The sequence below is a fragment of the Peromyscus maniculatus genome, chromosome 11, assembly GCF_049852395.1.
Source record: "Peromyscus maniculatus bairdii isolate BWxNUB_F1_BW_parent chromosome 11, HU_Pman_BW_mat_3.1, whole genome shotgun sequence".
Taxonomy (NCBI): domain Eukaryota; kingdom Metazoa; phylum Chordata; class Mammalia; order Rodentia; family Cricetidae; genus Peromyscus; species Peromyscus maniculatus.
In genome coordinates this window covers 78,994,204-79,014,107 of record NC_134862.1, presented here as the reverse complement: position 1 = coordinate 79,014,107, position 19,904 = coordinate 78,994,204, and the positions used below count along the sequence as shown (strand labels likewise).

General features: G+C 43.4%; 1 protein-coding gene across 3 annotated transcripts in view; it reads left to right on the top strand.

Annotated features, from left to right (window-relative positions):
• The window catches only part of Ddr2 (discoidin domain receptor tyrosine kinase 2), a 134,217-nt gene that overhangs the window by 7,643 nt on the left and 106,670 nt on the right, over positions 1-19,904 (top strand). For 2 of the 3 annotated variants that reach the window (XM_015987768.3, XM_042258549.2), the window contains exon 2: positions 12,813-12,962. The exons of the other annotated variant lie outside the window; for it this stretch is intronic. The gene's annotated coding sequence lies outside the window, so the exon portion shown is untranslated. The remainder of the gene's footprint in view (positions 1-12,812; positions 12,963-19,904) is intronic. 3 annotated transcript variants of the gene reach the window in all.

The window sequence follows — 19,904 nt, the reverse complement described above, 5'->3', positions numbered from 1 at the left end:
TAAAACACCATCACACTAATATATGCCACTCACATTGCTCATGGAGAGTAAAATGAGTTAGTACTAGGGTTTGTAAAAGGAACTCACACCTTGGCAGTCCTCATGGGACCTACACCTAAATGCCTTGCCATCCTGCAACTTCACAGAGGCTTGTAAAACTTAGAGGTCGACACAATACCCTTCCAGGGGCACCAGCCAATCTGAAGATAAGAGGGTGGAAGTTAAATCCTCCCAAAAAGTGTTAGATATTACTGGGCAAGCAGGTGCAGCTCTTTTTGTTTGCTTATTGTTGAGACAGACTTTCACTCTGTAGCCCAGGCTGGCCTGGAACTTAACAATGTAGCTCAGGATGACCTTGAACTCAGGGAGACACTTCTGCCTCATCTTACCCAGTGCTAGACCTACCAGGTGTGCGCCACCACACCTGGCTCAGATGCTTTTCTGATTTTAGAATATGTGGATCATGTAGCTTCAAAATTATGATGGTGATGATGAGGTAAAAATGACATGAAAAGAAATTAAAAATAAATCCAAACTGCTGCTTGCTAGCTTTGGTTGGGTCATGATGTACCGTTTTTACAGAAACAAATTGCCTTTCCAAGTTAGAAAGTCCAAATGCCAACCCAAGCCTTTGCAAGTTATTTTGTGGATATTGATAAATGGATGGTAAAGTTTATTCGAGTACTAAATGTGGTATACATACCTGTATCCTGGCACTAGGGAGGCCAAGACAAGAGGATCCTGTTCAAGGTCACTTTGAGCTATATGGTGATACCCTGTTTAATTTTAAAAAGTTTATATGGAGAGTCAAAATAGAATAGCTAACTCAATATTGATAGAGGTAAACAGTTGGAAGGCTGGTGACACTTGGCTTTGGGGTTCTCTGTAAAGTTATAGTAATCCAGACAGTGCAGCACTTGGAAAGAACAGACAAATGGTTGTGTGAACAGAATGGTGAGCCCTAAGAAGACCCACATAAATGCATTCAAAGAGGACAAAGGAGTAAGAGCAATACAGCAAAGACAAGGAAGTCTTTTCTCTTAGAGAACACAACGAACCGAGACCATCCCTGACATCCTTCACAAAAGTTAATGCAAAGTGTACCTCAGACCCAACTGTATGGTCAAAACTACATGAAGGAGATAGTTGATAAGTAGACATCATTAAAACCAACAACTTCCTTCTTGTTAAAGACAGTGTTAAGATAAGTGAGGACATCGGCCACACAATAGAGGGAAATATTTGCAAAAGACATTCTCGAAGAAACACAAAGGACCCAACAATAAAGAAAACAGACAGAGGACAGGTGAGCGTGTGAGAAGATGCTCAGCTGCACAGATCACTGTGGAACTGCAAATTGGGTTAATGCAGGGCACACATGCAGTTTCTTGTAAAGTTAAGTGCCCTTTCACTCTAGGCTGTAGCATGTGCAGGCTCTAGTATTTGCTTACATGAATTGAAAGGTTGTAGCCACACAAAGCCTGCACATGAATTTTCACAGTGGCTTTGTTTATAATTGTCCTAATCTGTAAGTAACCAAGATGTCCTCCAGCAGAAAAACTGGCATCTTGACCATAGAGCACTGCACAGTGCTAAAAACAGTAGTACTAAATAAATTATAGTTTTAATAAATTTTTAACAAATATTTTATTATTAAAATAATTTATAAAAGCCGTGAGTGGTGGTGTGTGCCTGCAACTGGAGGGATGCAGACAGGCAGATCTCTGGGGCTCACTAGACAGCTGGCCTAGCTGAATTGATGGGTCCCAGGTATGAAGAGAGAGTCCTTGTCTCAAAAAATGAGGCAGGACATCCAAAGAGTGATACTCAAGAATGATACTCAAGCTGAGTGGTGGTGGCTCATGCCTTTAATCCCAGCACTCGGGAGGTAGAGCCAGGGGATCTCTGTGAGTTCAAGGCCAGCCTCGGCTACAGAGTGAGTTCCAGGAAAGGCACAAAGCTACACAGAGAAACCCTGTCTTGAAAAACAAAGCAAAGCAAAACAAAAGAATGATACTCAAGACCTCTGGCCTTCACATACAAGCACACACATATATGCACAGGCCCTGGCTGACACACAAGAATATGTATAGATACATACATTAATAAATTTTTTAATTAATAAATAAAACAATTATTCAACAATATTAATCAATAATGAGCTATGAAGCTGTGGGAAAACTCAAATGCATATGACTAAGTGGAAGAAGCCAGTCTTCACAGGATACATTCTGTATGATTCTGACTCCATGATATTCTGGAGAAGACAAAACCACGAAGATCGTAAAAAATTAGCCATTGCCAGGAACTGGGAGGGAGGGATGAGTAGGTGGGATTTTGGGGTGTTGAAACTATTCTGTGTGATACGTGGATACATGTTATTATCCATTTGTCAAAACCCATAGATCATGAGTTCCACAGTGAACTCTAGGGCAAACTATGGCCTTGGGCATCAGTGGCCTGCTCCTGTAGGTTTGTTGACAGTGGCGGGGAACAGCATTAGCAGCAGAAGAGGTCAAACTCATGTGAGCGCAGGTAGCAGATGGGAAAACCTCCAATGTTTGCTCAGGTTCTCTGTAACCTAGAACTGCTCTAAAAACATGTAATTAAGAATAAATTTCTTCCCCAAGCCCGTAAGTCCTAACACCATGACTCTATCCTGTTTACCTCTTTCTTACCTGAAGGAAGGAATTGTAATATAATAATAGCCATGGGTTACCTTTGTTTCACAAGGATTTTGTGTTTCTGGTAAGTAGCACCATTGTTCTGACTGTATTTTAAATTTGACTATTATTATTTTACTTAATAAAGCCATCTGAAGCAAAAACTTTAAGATTATTGATAAAGGCTCATAGCAGGCATTTGAGCACTCCAGCGGGTATTTGATAAGATAAAATCTTCTTTACATGTGACAACTATTACTTAAGCAGCAATCATTTAAGTTATTTTAGCTTTAACAACAGACAGATAATCTCACTTAAAATCATTTTATGGTTGAAAGTACAGTAGGCCAAGGGTTAGTGGGTATAATTCTGATTTTAACTTTGCAAAGTTTTTTTTTTTTTTTTTTTTTTTTGGTTTTTCGAGACAGGGTTTCTCTGTGTAGCTTTGCACCTTTCCTGGGACTCACTTGGTAGCCCAGGCTGGCCTCGAACTCACAGAGATCCGCCTGCCTCTGCCTCCCGAGTGCTGGGATTAAAGGTGTGCGCCACCACCGCCCGGCTTAACTTTGCAAAGTTTTAATAGCGAGACTTCGTACAACCATTTTCACTTTGTGCTTAAAATGTTCTTATATGAACTGCCAAGATGGCCCAGCAGGTAAAGGCGCTTGTTGCCAGACCAGACCACCGGAGTTTGGCCCCCTATGGACTCTCCATAGTGAAAGGAAAGAATTCTTGCAAGTTGCTTCTGACCACCACACATGAGCTGTGGTCCACACGTGAACACACACACACACACACACACACACACACACACACACACACACACACACACACACACCCCTATACACCTGCTAACCACTGTCTGGAACTAGCACCCACACCCAGTCACTTTACAGTAAAGCCTTGAGTCATATGGGCTACACTCTCATGGTCCCCCACCCTCCCTATATTCTGAATAGCATCCTTTCTCCCCACACTTCAGCTAAATAGTACTCTTCTTAAGACACAAGCTGCAGTTTCAGGTTGTCCATGCAGCTCATCTCATTGCTTGGGATTCCATAGATTTTTTTTTTTTAATTTTTGTCAGGATCATCCAGTTGAGTAAGGACCATACATATCTTTGGTGTTCTCTGTAAATTACTTCCTAGCATAAACCATAAATGAGTTTTTACTGGCTTCTTAAAATAGACTAAGGGATTTTTATATGCCTACAACAGTTCTGATTTGTTGTTGGGAAAATTCTTAGTGGGGAGCATTGAAAGCCTCACACGCTGTTTTTGAGAACACAAAAGAACTCGATTTCTCTTCATTGGTTATGCTGCTAGATCAGGGTATCCAGTGAGTGTGCTGTTGGGAGCTCTGGGTTCAAATTCTGTATAAATGGTAAAAATTGAAGAAAGATACCTGTGTCTTCACGAATATAAAACATAAAGGAAGAGAAGAGAGACAGCCTTCTCACAGGTGGACAGAGAGGTCGACTCAGTTCTCAGGAAACACTTCTTCAGGACTGTCCAACTTACCATTATGACATGAATAGTGCATGAATCTATTTTATAAGAAAAAAACCTCAACTTCTCAGGTGATGCTATTAATATGCTCTTAATGTATGTGTAAATCTGGGGCTGGATAGATGGCCCAGTGGACACTAGTTCAGCTATTAGCTCCCATCCGGCAGCCCAGAAGCATATGTGACCCCAGTTTCAGGTCTTCCAGTCCTCTATTCTGCCTCTGTGGGCACCAGGGACTCACATGCTCCACAAACACACGTGCAAGGAAACACTCACCCAGATATAATAAAAATCTTATTTTTGAAATGTATAGATATGAAACTAGGTACTATAGACACTTCTTGTGCTTATAGCCCAAAGGCAACCAAAAGCTAAAGTAAATGTATTAGTGAAATCAAACTGAAAACAACTGATAGTTTCAGGTAAGAGCATAGTTGTTATGTGAGAGATGATGCGGTTCTGTTGGAATTCATCACTAGAGAGGAAGTTCGTGAATGCAGTTGAACAATGTGTCCTTTTCCTTGTAACTCGGGTTAGTTATTTAAACATATTAATACTTAGGCAGGAAAGGCTTGCTGGTATTGAACAAATTGTCTTAGCCTCAAAGGTTTATAAATTCAGAAAACTTGGATCTCAACCAAAATGCAGTAGTGTTAATCATTAAATGTGAGTTTTAAAGGGCATCAATTTACCACCATTTACTAAGTTGCTGTATTAATTACTCTCATTTCTCTGTATTAATGACTTAATTTCTTAATTAATTTCTATTGCATTAATTACTCTCATTTCTGTGACTGAAGACCCAAGAAAAGCATCTTAAACAAGGAAGGGCCGATTTTGGCTTATCATCTCCTTGGATGGATACAGTCCATCATGGCAGGGGACAGGGTAGCCATGGTGGTGAGTGTGGCTCTGTTTCTGGGGGCTGGAGTGTGAGAGAGGCAGTCACACTGAGTACACAGTCAAGAAAGAGAGATGAATGCTGGTACTCCGCTCGATCTGTCCATCTTTCCTTTATATTCAGTCTGGGACCCAAGTCTATGAGATGGTGATCCCCATGTTAAGGGTGGGATTGTCCTCCTCAGTTAACCCTTCCTGGAAATCCCCTGAGTGGTGTGACCCCTAGGAGATCCCAAATCCAGACAAACAGACAATTAAGATAAAGTATCACAATTGCTTACTCACTTGAAGACAAGGTTAGCATTGTGGTGATATTGAGACCGGCACTCATTGGGCATTTAACCCAATTACTAATAGAACCGGGGATGAAATCATTCCACTCTGTGTGTTTATGCCCCAGCTCTCTGCTTAGAAGCCAGGGCTTGCTGGTATGTAAGATGTCACATTCCAAATCACGCATCTGCTCGCAGCAGGGCTGCTGTGGCTGAGTAGATTAGACCACCTCGTGCCAAGCAATGACTCAGTTCTCCCACCGATTCTTCTATGTCCAGATTGGCTCTTGTTTTGACCTAGCTTTTGTTTGGTGGTTGTACAACTATAAGCACACATGAAAAGACAGGTGCTAAGACTAAATGGATAACGGCACCTAGCTATCTCTTGTACTAAATGTCAAAATAGAGAACTGAAGACGTAACGTTTTTTAAAGATCCCAGGAATCTTGTGGAATTCAAGAATACACTGACAAGCCGGGCAGCGGTGTATGCCTTTAGTCCCAGCACTTGGGAGGCAGAGTCAGGTGGAGCTCTGTGAGTTCAAGTCCAGCCTGGTCTACGGAGTGAGATCCAAGACAGGCACCAAAACTATACAGAGAAACCCTGTCTCAAAAAAACTAAAGGAAAAAAAAAAGAATACACTGAAAAAAAAAAAAAACACATTATAATAAAACTACAGCTGGGTTCTGTGGTGGCTGGTCTTTGTCAACCTGACTCAAGCCAGTCATTTGGGAAACAGGAACCTCAACTGAAAAAAATGTTTGCATCACAGTGTCTTGTAAGAATGTCTGTGCAGCATCCTCTTGATTAATTATTCATGTGGGAGGGCCCAGCACACTGTGGGTGGTGCCACTGTTGGGCAGGTGGTCCTATGAGAAAGCAGGATGAGCAAGCCATGGATAGAGAACAAGCTAGAAAGCAACACTTCTCCATGGCCTCAGCATCAGTTCTTGCCTCTAGGTTCCTGCCTTGAGTCTGGTGCCTCTGTGATGGACCAGAAGCTGTAAGCCACACAAACCCTTTCCTCACCAATTTACTTTCGGCCAATGTTTCATCACAGCAACAGAAAAGCAAACAGAGGCAAGCGTGGTGCTTTTCGGAAAACCTGGTTTTGATCTGCTTTCAAATTTCACCAGTAATTAGGAAGTGACAAGTGCTATTGTGCATTGAGGTTAAGTTGAGCATTTCCCATAGAGAGTCTCCTTGAAACCTTATAGTTTGGCCAAGTGGGGACTTTTCCTGTTTTGCCCTGTGACATAAGACCCTAAGAAAATGTCAGGCATGGAAGTGACTGGTCTAGAATTTGAATCTGTGCCTTTATCATTGCATTATGCAAATTTCATTAACTACTCATTCTCTGTATGTCTCCACTATGCACGGTGAGTCTTTTATTGCAAGTAAGCATAATGATTTTGTGTACGTGTGAATGGCAGAGGTTAACATTAGGTGTCCTTCAAGAGCCATCTACCTTTAAATTTTTTTGTTTTGTTTTGTTTGAGCCAGGGTTTCTCTGTGTAACAGCTCCAGATATTCTTGTTTTGTAGACTAGGCTGGCTTCAAACTTACAAAGATCCACCTGCCTTTGCTTCCTGAGTGCTGGGATTAAAGGTGTGCTCCACCACTGCCTGACTTAAAATTTTTTTTTAAAACCTTGTTTTTTGGAGATAGCATCTCTCACTGGCCTGGAGCTTACCAAGCAGGTGACGTGGACCGGCCAGTGAGTTCCAGGATTGCACCAGTCTCCACCCCAGCACTGGGATTACAAGTGCAAGCCAGTGTGGACCTGACCTTTTTATGTGGATCCTGGATACTGAACTCAGGTCCTGCTTGTGTGGCAAACACTTTATTAGACAAGACACGCCCCCCCCCATTCCTGAGCATAGCTGCTTTAGAATTAACCCCTAATATACTTGCTATTAAAAACAAACAAACTGGTTCAGTCTTTCATCTGGCTTTCAAGCTTCAATATGCTCCAGAATCACCTATAATGCTTTTTAAAAAACTCTGTCTCAGACTTTTTTTTCTGGACAATGAGTAAGAAATTTCCACACACTAGCCAGGGGACCTGTATATGTTTAAGCAGACTCCCTCAGGTGGATCTGTTGTGGGTCTGCACACACTGTAAGTAAAACTGCGTTTGACCACAGATGACCCAGGTACCAGGATTGGCTGTTGTTTGTTTGTTTGCTTTCTAAAAAATCTATCCTCATATCTTAACGTATTGATACAAAATGGTAGGGATACAATTAAAAGAATAAACGAAGGAAAGAGCAGCTGCCAAGGGAGTCTTCTTGGGATGAATTTTGTTTAGACCAACCTCTTGGACTGTTTGGAGACTCGTCACCTGACACACCCTGTCTAGACCCTCCCTCCTGGAGCGCAGCATGAAGCTGGCAGGAAAGCGGCAGAAAGCTCAGCTCTGTCTTTATACAAATTAGTGACGTTCCCCGGGTCCGCTAAGATGGGGTGGAATATGTTTTCTCACTGTTTTCAAATTCTAAGGTCAATTTAACTAGAAAGATCTATTCTAAATGCCTCTGAGTCCTCCAAAGAGGTTAGTTTTCCTAGTTTTTGACTTGAGGTTTTGTAGGCTTCAACTTTTCTGCTTAACTCATAGTCATGAAATGAATATGAACTCTTTTATCCATCAAGAGAAATTTCTGGTTACTTTCTAAGTACACTTAACAATGCCTGACGTTTTGCCTTCCCAAGCTTACTATGAGTTGGGAAATGCAAGCATCAGTCAAAGAGCAAGATGTGCCAAGTAGGACTCAGTATCTGCGAGAGCAGGAGTGGGTGGGGTGCTTGCCCCACGTCAGGACTTGTGGTGGAGGTGGAAGGTAAGAACCAGAAGAAATCTGAGAGGCAGAAACAGAGCAGAATGCAGAGCTCAACAGCCGCCCTGCGTGAGTGAGGAGGGTGGTATCGGCAGATGAGCCAGGGTGATGGGAATTTGCTGGGGGAGCATGGATTGTGCTGTCTTGCACAGGTATGACTTAGGACGTCATCGAAAGACCTTGCTTGTTGCAGAGTTTTGAACATTTCATTTCTCTGAAAGCAAATGCAACGTTGTCTTAGATTAATAGGACAGCATCTTCTAAGGGGAATTGAAGGGGAGAAGGAGTCAGGTGGGGACTTTCATTAGAAAGCTTCTTTTAGAGGTCCAGAGTTTTTAGGTCAGGATGGCAAAAAGCTACAGCAGACATGGAAGGGCCTGGTATAACAGTGTCTCTACTAACAGAGAACAGAAGTAGAAGGAAAATCACGCTAGCTGATGTTGAGTAGATGAGAACCTGTGGTTGGAGTGGAGTGTCTTTAGCCTAGGACCAGAGTTCCAGATGACAGTGTGTGTGGCCACCTCACCCTTTGCTGCTGACAGTACACATGGCTCTGGAACAGATGGTGACTATTGTTTCTCTTCCTTTGTGTCTCATGGCTTCCCTACTAGGTCCCCGCCAAGAGGACCACTCCATAGGGATGTTTTCCTTGGGATATAAAAAGGCATTCTTACTAATGAGACTTAGATTATGTTTTCCAAAGCACAACCTTTGGAAAATTGAGACATGTTAGTAGATAACAAAGCAGTGGGGTAAAGGCTGAGAGTCCTGGGGTCAAGTGACTTTGGAAACGACTGTAGAGAATTAGACAGGTTTCTTTCTTTTCCTGTGGGAACAAGAGTGTTGCACGGGGTTGGGGGCATGGCTCAGCTGGGAAAGTGCTGGTGTGCAAGCGTGAGAACCTGAGTTTGGATACTCAACACCCATGTCAAAAGCCAGTCATGGTGGCAGATGCCTATAAGCCCAGCATCAGGGAGGTAGAGACAGGATCCTTGGAGCTTGCTGGTCAGCTAGTCTAGCCAAATCAGTGAGTTCCAGATTCAATGACTCTATCTCTAAAAATAGGGTGGGAGTGATTAAGGAGGGCAACTGATACTGACCTCTGACCTCTACATGCACCTCCATGCACATGGACATGAACATGTACATATGCAGAAACACAGTATACTTATACCCCTCCCCTACAGAGGGTTACTTATCATAGAGAGGGTAGATTGTAGCACTTCACAAGCTTAACGAACCATGAGTTCTTTTGGGAAGGAACACCTTGAGGGGAGAGGAATGCATATCATATGTTTGGATAAATTAGTCACTGGAGAGTATGTCTTAGAAATAAGCCTCTGTGGTGGTTTAAAAGAAAATAGTCCCTCAAAGGTTTGGCACTATTAGGAGGTATGGCTTTGTTGGAGTAAGTGTGACTTTGTAGGAAGATGTGTGTTACTGTGGGGGCAGGCTTTGAGGTCTCCTTTGCTCAAGCTGTACCCAGTGAGACGGACCACTTCCTGTTGCCTGCAAGTCAAGATGTAGGACTCTCAGCTCCATCTCCAGCATCATGTCTGCCTACACACCACCGTATCACACCATGATGATAATGCACTAAACCTCTACAACTGTAAGCTACTCAATGAAATGTTTTCCTACTCATGAAAAGTTGCTGTGGTCATGATGTCTCTTCACAGCAGTAGAAACCCTAACTAAGACAGCCTCATACACTAGGACTTTGTAGTGTAAAGGAAAGAAACCAGAGGCTGGGACTGGGGTCTGGAATCTACTAACTGACAGTCTGGGGCAAGTCACTCTCAGCCTCTCCATCCCAGTTTCCATAGGTATTTTTTCTCTAACATTAGATGAATTATTAAGGTCCTCCCAAGCCCAGAAGTCTCAGATCATATGTATGTGGAGAAGAGGGAAGTGATCTGTGATTTTTCTGCTCTGTAATAACTGGTGGTGGAGACAGGAAGGAGAGGTAGTGGGGACAGTGACAAGATGACGAATAAGATGTGGTTTGAGCCCCTGAGCTGATGACATGACAAGGCCCGACACTGCTGACTGTTACGGCACAGACAAAGGGAGTCTGCAGCTCGTTCTCAGGCCTCTCTCACAGTATCCCAGATGCTAAGGCCATTCCGATTCCCAGTCACTCACTCTCTTAGCTGTTCCGAGAGGTTGGATAAATTACCCTTCTGGGTTTGGGGTCATCTGCAAAAATAAGGACGTTGCGATGGGTCAGAGGACCCATGGGTATTCTCCCCCTGCTTACCCAGGGCAAGACTGCCTTCGGATGTTTCCTTCGTAGGTCTTCTCACCTACTTCAAATGTCTGTTCCTGCCTCAGGTGGCTGATCAATCCATGCAAGGATAGCACCATACTCCCTTGAATGCTGAGCTCAATTTTCTGCCTTTCTACAGGCAATATCTATCTTTTTCTCTCCTTAGGAAACAGAATTCTTTATGTTCAGTCTTTCTTTATGAACAAAGCCTTCTGTTGGTTTTCAAAAGAAAAAAAACAAATAAGGATGTGTTGGATGTGTTTCTAATCTCATGCAGGCAAGGAGCTCAGACTTCTCTCCCCTAACCCCCATTGCTAGTTTTATAGTGGTTTAATTATCAATTATTTGTTATTATTATTATTATTATTATTATTATTATTATTTGTGTGTGCGTGCGTGCGTGCGCATGCATGTGTGTGTGTGTGTGTGTGTGTGTGTGTGTGTGTGTGTGTGTGTAGGTATGCTCATGTGCCATGCCTTTTTGGTATGCTACATGTGTTGAAGTCACAGGATTACTTCGTGGAGCCTGTACTGCCTGGTTTTTGTGTCAACTTGACACAAGCTAGTCATCAGAGAGGAAGGAGCCTCAGTTAAGAAAATGCCTCCAGGAGATCCAGCTATAAGGCATTTTTTCAATTAGTAGTCAATGGGGGAGGGTCCAGCTGTTGAGTGGATGGCCATCCCTGGGCTGATAGTCCTGGGTTCTATAAGAAAACAGACTGAGCAAGTCATAGGAAGCAAGCCAGTAAGCAGACCCTCCTTGGCCTCTGAATCAGCTCCTGCCTCCAGGTATAGCCATGCTTGAGTTCCTGTTCTGATTTCCTCCAATGATGGACTATGATCTGGAAGTTTAAGCCAGGCAAACCCTTTCCCCCCAACTTGCTTTTTGGTCATGGTGTTTGATTGCAGCAATAGAACTAAGACAGAATGGTACTGTATCTCCATATCTGCCTCTGTGGATGTGAGCAGAGTTTAACCTCTGAGGGATTCAATGAATAACCAGTTAACTGTAGGAGTTGGGTTCTTCCTTGGCTTCTATTCAGGGAAGTTGTGAGCCAACAGGATTACCTGTTTGCCATCTCAGTACTATAGGGAAAGAGCTTTCAGAAGTAGAACCTTGCTCTCCCCTCATGTCAACATAATGCTGATAGGAGAGTAAGTCTCAAGAGAGGCTGCTGTCTCTAAATAGCTCTGTTCACTTAGCCCCAGATTCTAAGACATTCTTCCCTAGTAATAAGTCCTGCTGTGGAGTGACAGGGATCTAAGGCAAAGTTCAGCTGTTCCTCAGAGTTGGAAGATTTCAGCTGTGTGCTTTGTTAGGAAACCAGAAGATGCAGGAAAACTGTCTTTAGCCTCATGGCATTTGTTCTTACTTGGTGTGGCCACTCTGTGCCTACCAGGAAATGACACTTATGTAGTCATTTTGTAACCCACCCAAACCATAGGCACCAGATAGGGTTCATACACACACACACACACACACACACACACACACACACACACACACACACACACACACTCACATGCATACATGCACACATACTCATTCAGTGATTCACAAGGGATCAGTGGAAAGAGAGGCAACTACAAAGGAGGCTGATTTAGAACTTGCCCCAACTTGTAAAACAGAGGAACCAAGTGAAATGAATAGTTTGCAGCCACTTGACCTTATAAACTTAAGTCTATACATTCATAGCAAACATATATATGTATATATATGAAATCCACATACATGTGGAGTATTCCTAGACAACTGATTATTAGAACAGATAACCAGTTGCATCTAAGGTAGAGGGTGATAGTCTGATGTACATGTGAGTTTTTTTTTTTCTCACATGGGATGCTGTATGGGATCCCCTCAAGTCCTTGAGGCTCAGTTGGAAGATCCACGTGATAGTTATTTTCATGATAGTGCCAAGATGTCTTTTGATTTCTCTTCCTTTCATTCTCTTGTGAGTACATGGAGGAGCTTTCCAGAGGTTAACTGACATGTGATACTGCAACAAATTGAATCCAGAAGCAGATATGATAATCCAGCTGTTTTTGGTGAAGCCAGATGTTTGAGATCTCAAAAAATGTAAAATGATGCTGTTCTTCTCACAAAATTTTCTGGGAAAAATTTATTTTTCACAGCAATTAATATTTATGTTAACACAATTGTCACCAAGGAATATATAATAAATTTAAAATGTTCTGTTTTAATTTCTAAATCACTCAATATCAGGAGATAGAAATGAAACTCCCTTGAGGTGCTTGGAAGCTTTGTTGTGTACTGTGAATGGGGATGCTAAGAAGGGACAAAATGTGAATGAAACAAAACTTTGTAATAAAATATTGCTTTTCCTTTCCCCCTTTCCATGAAGGGAAATCTACAAGTGGCCTGACATTCGATGTTCTAGAAAATTCTGAGGCTTGTTGCTTGACTTCTTTTAAAGCTGAAATAATTGAAGAGGAGCAGAGGCCTTCTGCTTGGGAGGATTCTGTCCTACAGAGAATGTTCTGCACCCATTGACGTAAGTAGTCAGTCACTGTAGTTCTGTTGCCACATGATATTGGAAGTCGAGGTGGTCAGGGTGTGACTCACACTGAAACGCCATCTCTCTTGGTTAATGCTGGATCAGCCCATCCCGGTACTCATGGGAATGTTGGATTCCTGGGTGTGTTTTCTAATATTACAATCTCATCATTTTTCATAAGTTGCTTTCTTTCAACAGTAATTTGAATGACTTAACAGGAAAACAATACTTAGAACCGCCACAACTGGGCTCTAGGGCCGTATTCTGTAGCACAGTTTCAGAGGAATAAATAACTGCAATACCTACCTCAGAGAGAGGGAAGATTTGTACACTGAGCCAGGACTCGAGGCAAAAAGAGAAGCATGCTACACTGTAGAGACTTTACCAGGAGTTCCCCCTATGTCAAGGAGGTCTGCCGGAGGTAACTTCTGGTCTCTGTGAGTCTTCTCACCTCACTCTTTGGGCAGGTCAGGTCTCACCAGTGAGCCTAGTACTGTGGCAGCTTCATGATTCTGAGATCTTTCTATCATAGAGCTCACTGATATCAGCATCATGCCTCTTTCATGGCTGCAGGTGTATCTTTAGGACCTTGCACAGGGCCAGGCCTGTGGAGGCTACACCGTGGGGCCTCACTGCCTTGACAGTCTTGGTTCTGAGCCCTTCCTATGCTGGAGTTCACTGATCCAAGACACACCATCTCCCTCATGCCTGCATCCCACCCGGCACCTGGAGGCTGTCCAGTGAGGATCCCTGACCTGCCTTAGACTTGCCTGTGTACAATACCCTTTCTGCAATATTGTTGAGTATGGGAATGACTGAGCATATCATGTGGGACTGTGAGGCAAATGATTCCTGAGTACAGGGAAAATTTTGTGTTTTTTTTTTTCCTCTCAGGAGATTTTTTTTTTTCTGTCACAGGGATTCTTGACTATGTGCAATTTTCTCTTTCTGATCAGGGAAACTCCTCACTATTACTTACCCTCCTTGTGGTGATAAGTCATAGTGTAATGAATTCTTTCCACAGCCTTATCAGTCTCCCTCCTGCTCTCCTTTCTTTTCATCCTTCCTTCGACAAACTCTTAACCAGAGCCTCCACAGTAATAGTTCAGAATGAATAATTCATAGCTGTGCTTAGCCACTAATCAGAAGTTACTGCAGGTTTTCTCTGTTCCATTAGATTTTCAAGCATTATTTATCTATGACTCATTCTTCTCTACCTTTCAGAGGCTATCATTGTGGTCGTCCTTCCTCTACCACCCATCTGAAATAACTATTTCCAGAAGCCATTATTTTAATATGGAAGTCATATGCTAAATATAGCCCTGTGACATGAGGCTCGGTTTGTCGCCCCCTCTCCCCGGCCCCCACCACTTTCATAGTGTGGTACCTGGGAGTTTTCTGAAGTATGTTGGTTCCTTCAGGTACAGGTCCTTTTTGTCACCAATCCAAGTTCTTTCGAGCTGCCAGAAATAACAGGAGAGCTATTGGGTGGGATAGATAGTGGAGAGAGAGAGTGGGAAAATTAGAGTCAGGAGAAAGGACAGAGTAGAAGGTGGAAGACATAAGGAGAGAGTGAGCAGACAGAGGAAGAGAGAAGAGAGGAGAGAGAGAGAGAGAGAGAGAGAGAGAGAGAGAGAGAGAGAGAGAGAGAAGAGAGGTAAGACAAGTTGGTCAATTATACCTTCATTATACAAACATCTTAAACACCCAGGTTCTGTAGCAATTGATAGTGTCTCCTTGGGAGCTCTCATGTCCACTAGGGACCAGGCTCTGTGCTGTGAAGCCTGTGCATTAACCACACAAGCAAGCAGAGCCCAGGGTTATAGTTAACTTCCTCTGTCAGAACCCACTATGCAAAGACTATCAACAAACCGTGGGCTCGGCATGACCCGTTGACAGCTCTTTTTCCTGCACGTTTCAGTATGGATGCTGAATAGGTGGTCATCTTAGTAATAAGGAGACAAGAAACTGGTCCTTGCTAAGCTCTCCGCAGACTGACACAGTTGCATCGTCTCTGCTTGAGAGCTCTGCCAACAAGAATTTCTCCTTGAATTTTCAACTGCGGCTTGATTTTCCCTTCATGACTTAGAAGCTCTTTCCCATCACAGAGACCTAGGTATGGTCTGTTTCCGATTCATCTGTGGTGGGAGACAGTGGTCCCATGTATCTTGGAGCACATGTGCTGCTCTAGGGCACGAAGACAGCACTGTGTGGGGTGTTGGAAGTGGGAATGACTGAAGGTTGAATAGAATCGAACCTGGGAGCCATCTGCTGGCTACCAAGCAAGTTGTGGCTGAGATAAATGAAACACGGTGATGATGCAGATGAAGCTCTGTGTCAGGATCATTTCCGACAAGGTTGGGATCGGGAGAAGTAACTAATTAGAGGATCCACAGCTCTCATAAGTGGACCCCCAGAGAGTGAGGGGATCCGCTAGAAATGGAGGGAAGCAAATCTGTCAGGGGGAGATGGAGGCAAAACACTCCCAGGTTGATTTAGACATTTCTGGATATGCAATGCTCCAAAGAGTGTCAGCTCACGATGGATGTCAGCACCAGAAGCACCAGAAGAACTGGTGGTTTGGGGGCCAATAAGCTCTCTTGTTGCTGAGATTCAAGAACTTTGGATGCTATTCTTACTTAGTAAAATGGGAACAATGTCTCTTGAGTGTCTGTGATGTTTTGAGGAATTGTGGAAGTGGTAGGAAGGAAAGACACCGAACTCCGTAAATAAGAGACAATCCCAGCTAAGTTATTAATGGGCAAAAGGGAGATGAAGGAGAGAGAGAAAGAGAGAGAGAGAGAGAGAGAGAGAGAGAGAGAGAGAGAGAGAGAGAGAGAGAGAGAGAGAGAGAAGCTATATATACTCGAGAGAGTGGCGGAGATGGAAAGAGGGTGACGATGGCACCCTTTTCTGGAATATTGTAGAAGAAATGTCCCACACTTGAAAGGCCTGTAACTTGAGCCAAACCTTGGAGCTAGGAAGGAATTCAGCATGTAGAAGGGAGAGTATGGTCAGTTGTTATTGTTGGAGCTGACTTGGGCCACAAGGATCCAGAGAGTCCTGGCTGGGCACGTGAGGTGGAGAGGAGAGAGGAAATGCAGTCTCCTCGGAGCAGAGGGTGGGTGGAGAGTGGGGGTAAGGATGCAGAACACAGCTGCCAGAGGGAGTGGAGCCTGGACGGCTGGCTGGGAGAGGACATCTGGATGCCATCTTGGGGACTCAGCATTTGTACTGTCCTTGCTCTGGGAGGGGGATGACTTTACTCCCAGAACTGTTCATTCCTGGTGTCTGACTTGATGAGTGCAGGTAGTTCTGAATGAGGTTTGAGATGTCATAAAAATAAACTTTCTGGGGAAATATTATACTTGGGGCCTAACACTATATGTGTATGCACAGCGTACTTTGAGCTAGTGTTTTCTAAGATCCCAGTCTGTTAGTGTTGATTTGATCTTTCTTTAAGAATCAGCCATAAACTCTATTGCTCTCTGAGCAGAACGTGGACTGCTGGCAAGAAATCTTATTTTCATACTTTCAGCTCTCAACGCCGTACACTTTTTCATATCATATTGAATATTTTAGCCCCAGTCGTGAGCTGTGGGGAATAATGTTAAGCATTCCCTTGCCGGCAATGTTCACTGAATTGCTACGCAAGTGTGAACCTACTCTAAGTTCCTGCTTTATGGGGCACAGGGTTCCTGGTTTCTACCTTCCAGAGAGATGGCTGGGAATGAGCCAAGAAGAAACTCTGAGGAGAAGCATGCTTGGGCTCAGTGGATGCAAGCATTTGCCACACACATTTGATGATCTCAGTTTGATCCCCAAAAACCACAGTGAAAGGAGAAACTGACTCCCAAAAGTTGCCCTTTGATTTCCACATATGTGTGGAGGCATGTGTATGTCAGCACACACACACATACACACACCACCCCTACACACACACACACACACACACACACACACACACACACACACACACACACACATACACCACCCCTCCACACACTAATAAAAAGGAAAAAGCAACCCTTGTTCAGGCTGGTTGTCACTTGTGTTTTCTATTGGGAAGGCAGTTGACCCCCCCCCCCCCCTGCCCTAGCCCCACTTCTGGTCTGGCCTCTGGGCAGGTAGATTCAGATGTTTCCCTCTTTGAACTTCCCAGGAAAATCCTACCACCTGTGTCTTCTTTGGGGTTTTTCCAATTGTGAGATGATGGCACCCACAGTTGTGAGAATCGCCGCTTGTGTCTGCCAAGTGTATGAGACTGTATACACCATGACAGAAGTCGTCAAGGAGCAGCGGAACAGCTTGAACCAGGCATCTGTTCCACAGACATAGCAGAGTCTAGAGGTTGTGGGAGGAGGAGGAGGGAGAGCCCCCCCCTCCCCCAAGCCATTTGAGGATCGGGGCACTCTGCTCTGATCTGCAAGTCTTGAGTGTCCTAGCCTGGCTTTTCTTCTAGAACAACATTTCAAAGGAGGTAGGCATAGGAGGAGGCAGAGTTACCTGGAGCCCAAGAGGTTGGGTGTGGGATTCTGTGGGAATCTGCTATAGCCCTGGGACTTTAAATTCCTTTTTTTATTTCTGTCTGTGTAGGTCGCCACACAAATGATGTTTTGAGAAGGTGGATTAGGCACGAGTGGAGAGCCCTCTTTTCTCCTCAGTTCTAGATTCTGACTCATATCTCTACACTTCTGAGAGATTGTAGGAATGAATTAAGACTCCTTGCATAGATAACTACGTAATTTCTTCCAGGGAGCCCTCAGGGAATTCCTTAAGGAATTTAACACTCCTTGTGTCTAGAAGACCCCATCCTACAGATCCCACAGCATTTCATGCTGGGTTTACTTACCTAAAAGCATGTGATTTTTTGTTTTTAATATGAAACCACTGCATAATATTAGACCTTTGTTCCCATGTAGGTGACAAAGAATTGGTGTAGTTGTTTGAGGGACACTGTGAGATGTTAGAAAGTTTGCTGTAGGAAAACTGGATTTCACTGCAATGTGTAAGAAAGACCGGAACGGACAGCGGCTGGGAGCTGCGGGTGCCTAGATGATGTCCAGGGAGAGAGCAGGGGGGTTTGCAGCTGAACGATGCCAAGCAGGAGAGAGAGGCAGGGGCTCTAACTACACTGGAGGGTGGGTAACTACAGACGTACCAGCTCTGGGATGGGCAAAGGCCAGCCTCCTGTGGCTACAGAACAAGAGACAGGGACAGCACCCAAGGGAAGACAGTGTGGAAACCCGTAGTCCATTAGGATCAGCAAAGCACCGTTAACCTTCTTTGTTGCGAAATTGTACTTCTCAAAGCCCTGGGCAAGGACGGACGCGGAAGCCTTAGGATGAACACTTGGGCCCTGTGCTAGGAAACTCACAGTGGAATTCCCCTCCATAAATCCTGGAGGCTGGGAGGGCTGCTGAGAAAAGAAAGGGGATGTAGTACTGCTGGGAAGACAGAAAAACATGGGGTTCAGGGAGCAGCCAAGGAGTGAACGACAAAGCTATTCGGCCACCCCTCCCCTACTGTGAACTAATTTCATGGAGATTTTTCTTTTCTTTACATAGGGAATATTTATTAATTAAAAAAGACTATCAAAATAGGAGAATCTACTTTCATTCAATACAATTTCTAATTCTTTCTGATCCTAGAATTGTATATTTTTTTTAATGTATGAAGTAATAAAAAGTAGAAATCAACCGGACAAGATGTATGAATGACTTTAAAAAGTATCCATACTGTTTGATTAAAGAATTTTAGTTTTATGAATACTTTATGTATAAAGATACTTATTACAACATTTTGTGTGTATAAAAAAGAATGTCAGTTGCTAATTTTGAGGTTACAGTTTTGTGTGTGTGTGTGTGTGTGTGTGTGTGTGTATGAGAAAGAGAGAGAGAGATAGAGAAACCTCCAATGATTTTTGTAGTTTTATATGACATAAAAATAAAAACTACAAAGTTGTATAAAAAGTACAAAACCAATGCATAGATATCTCGAAATGTTAGTGTTCTACTTTGCTTTCCTACTGTTATAATAAAACACCACGACCAAAAGCAACTTGGGGGGAGGGGAAGGATTTTTTAAGCCTGCAGGTTAGAGTCCATCACTGAGGGAAGCCAGGGCAGGAGCTCAAGGCAGGAGCCTGGAGGCAGGCGCTAAAGCAGAAGCCATGGAGGAACAATGTTTATTATTTTGTTCCGTGGCTCAGGTTCAACCTCCTCTTTTAGAGCTCATAGGACCACCTGCTCTGGAGAGGCATCGCTCACAGTGTGCTGCGCTCTCCAGCATCAATTAGCAATCAAGAAAATGCCCCCCAGACATGCCCATAGGCATGTGATGGAGGCAATTCCTCAGCTGAGTTTCCTTCTTCCAAGGTGTATCAAGTTGATAATCAAGATTAGCCACCAAGCCAGAAGGTGGTGGCACATGCCTTTAATCCCAGCACTCAGGAGGCAGAGCCAGGTGGATCTCTGTGAGTTCGAGGCCAGCCTGGTCTACAGAGCGAGATCCAGGACAGGCACCAAAACTGCACAGAGAAACCCTGTCTGGAAAAATGAAAAAAAAAAAAGATTAGCCATCACATTAAGTGTCATAAAGATTAGGGATACCTTTTAGTTCTTTATATGATTTAACTGTCATAAATGTGCATAAATTACTTTTATATGAGAAAAGGAAGTAAAAGGAGTACATAAACCTTATATAATTTTTGAAGACAGGAAGATGTGATGAAATGTCCTTTTTCTTTCAAGAGAGAACACACAAAATCCTAGGGAATTTTCTTCTTTCTTTGTATTCTGTGGTCTTTTTCTTTTTAAAGCTTCTGAAACATCTTCCCTGCTTAAAGTTAAATTCTTAAAAAAAAAATCAACCCAATCCTAGCTAAATAACAACAACAAAATGCAGGGTTTTTATTTGGACTCTGCTCAAACCTATGGA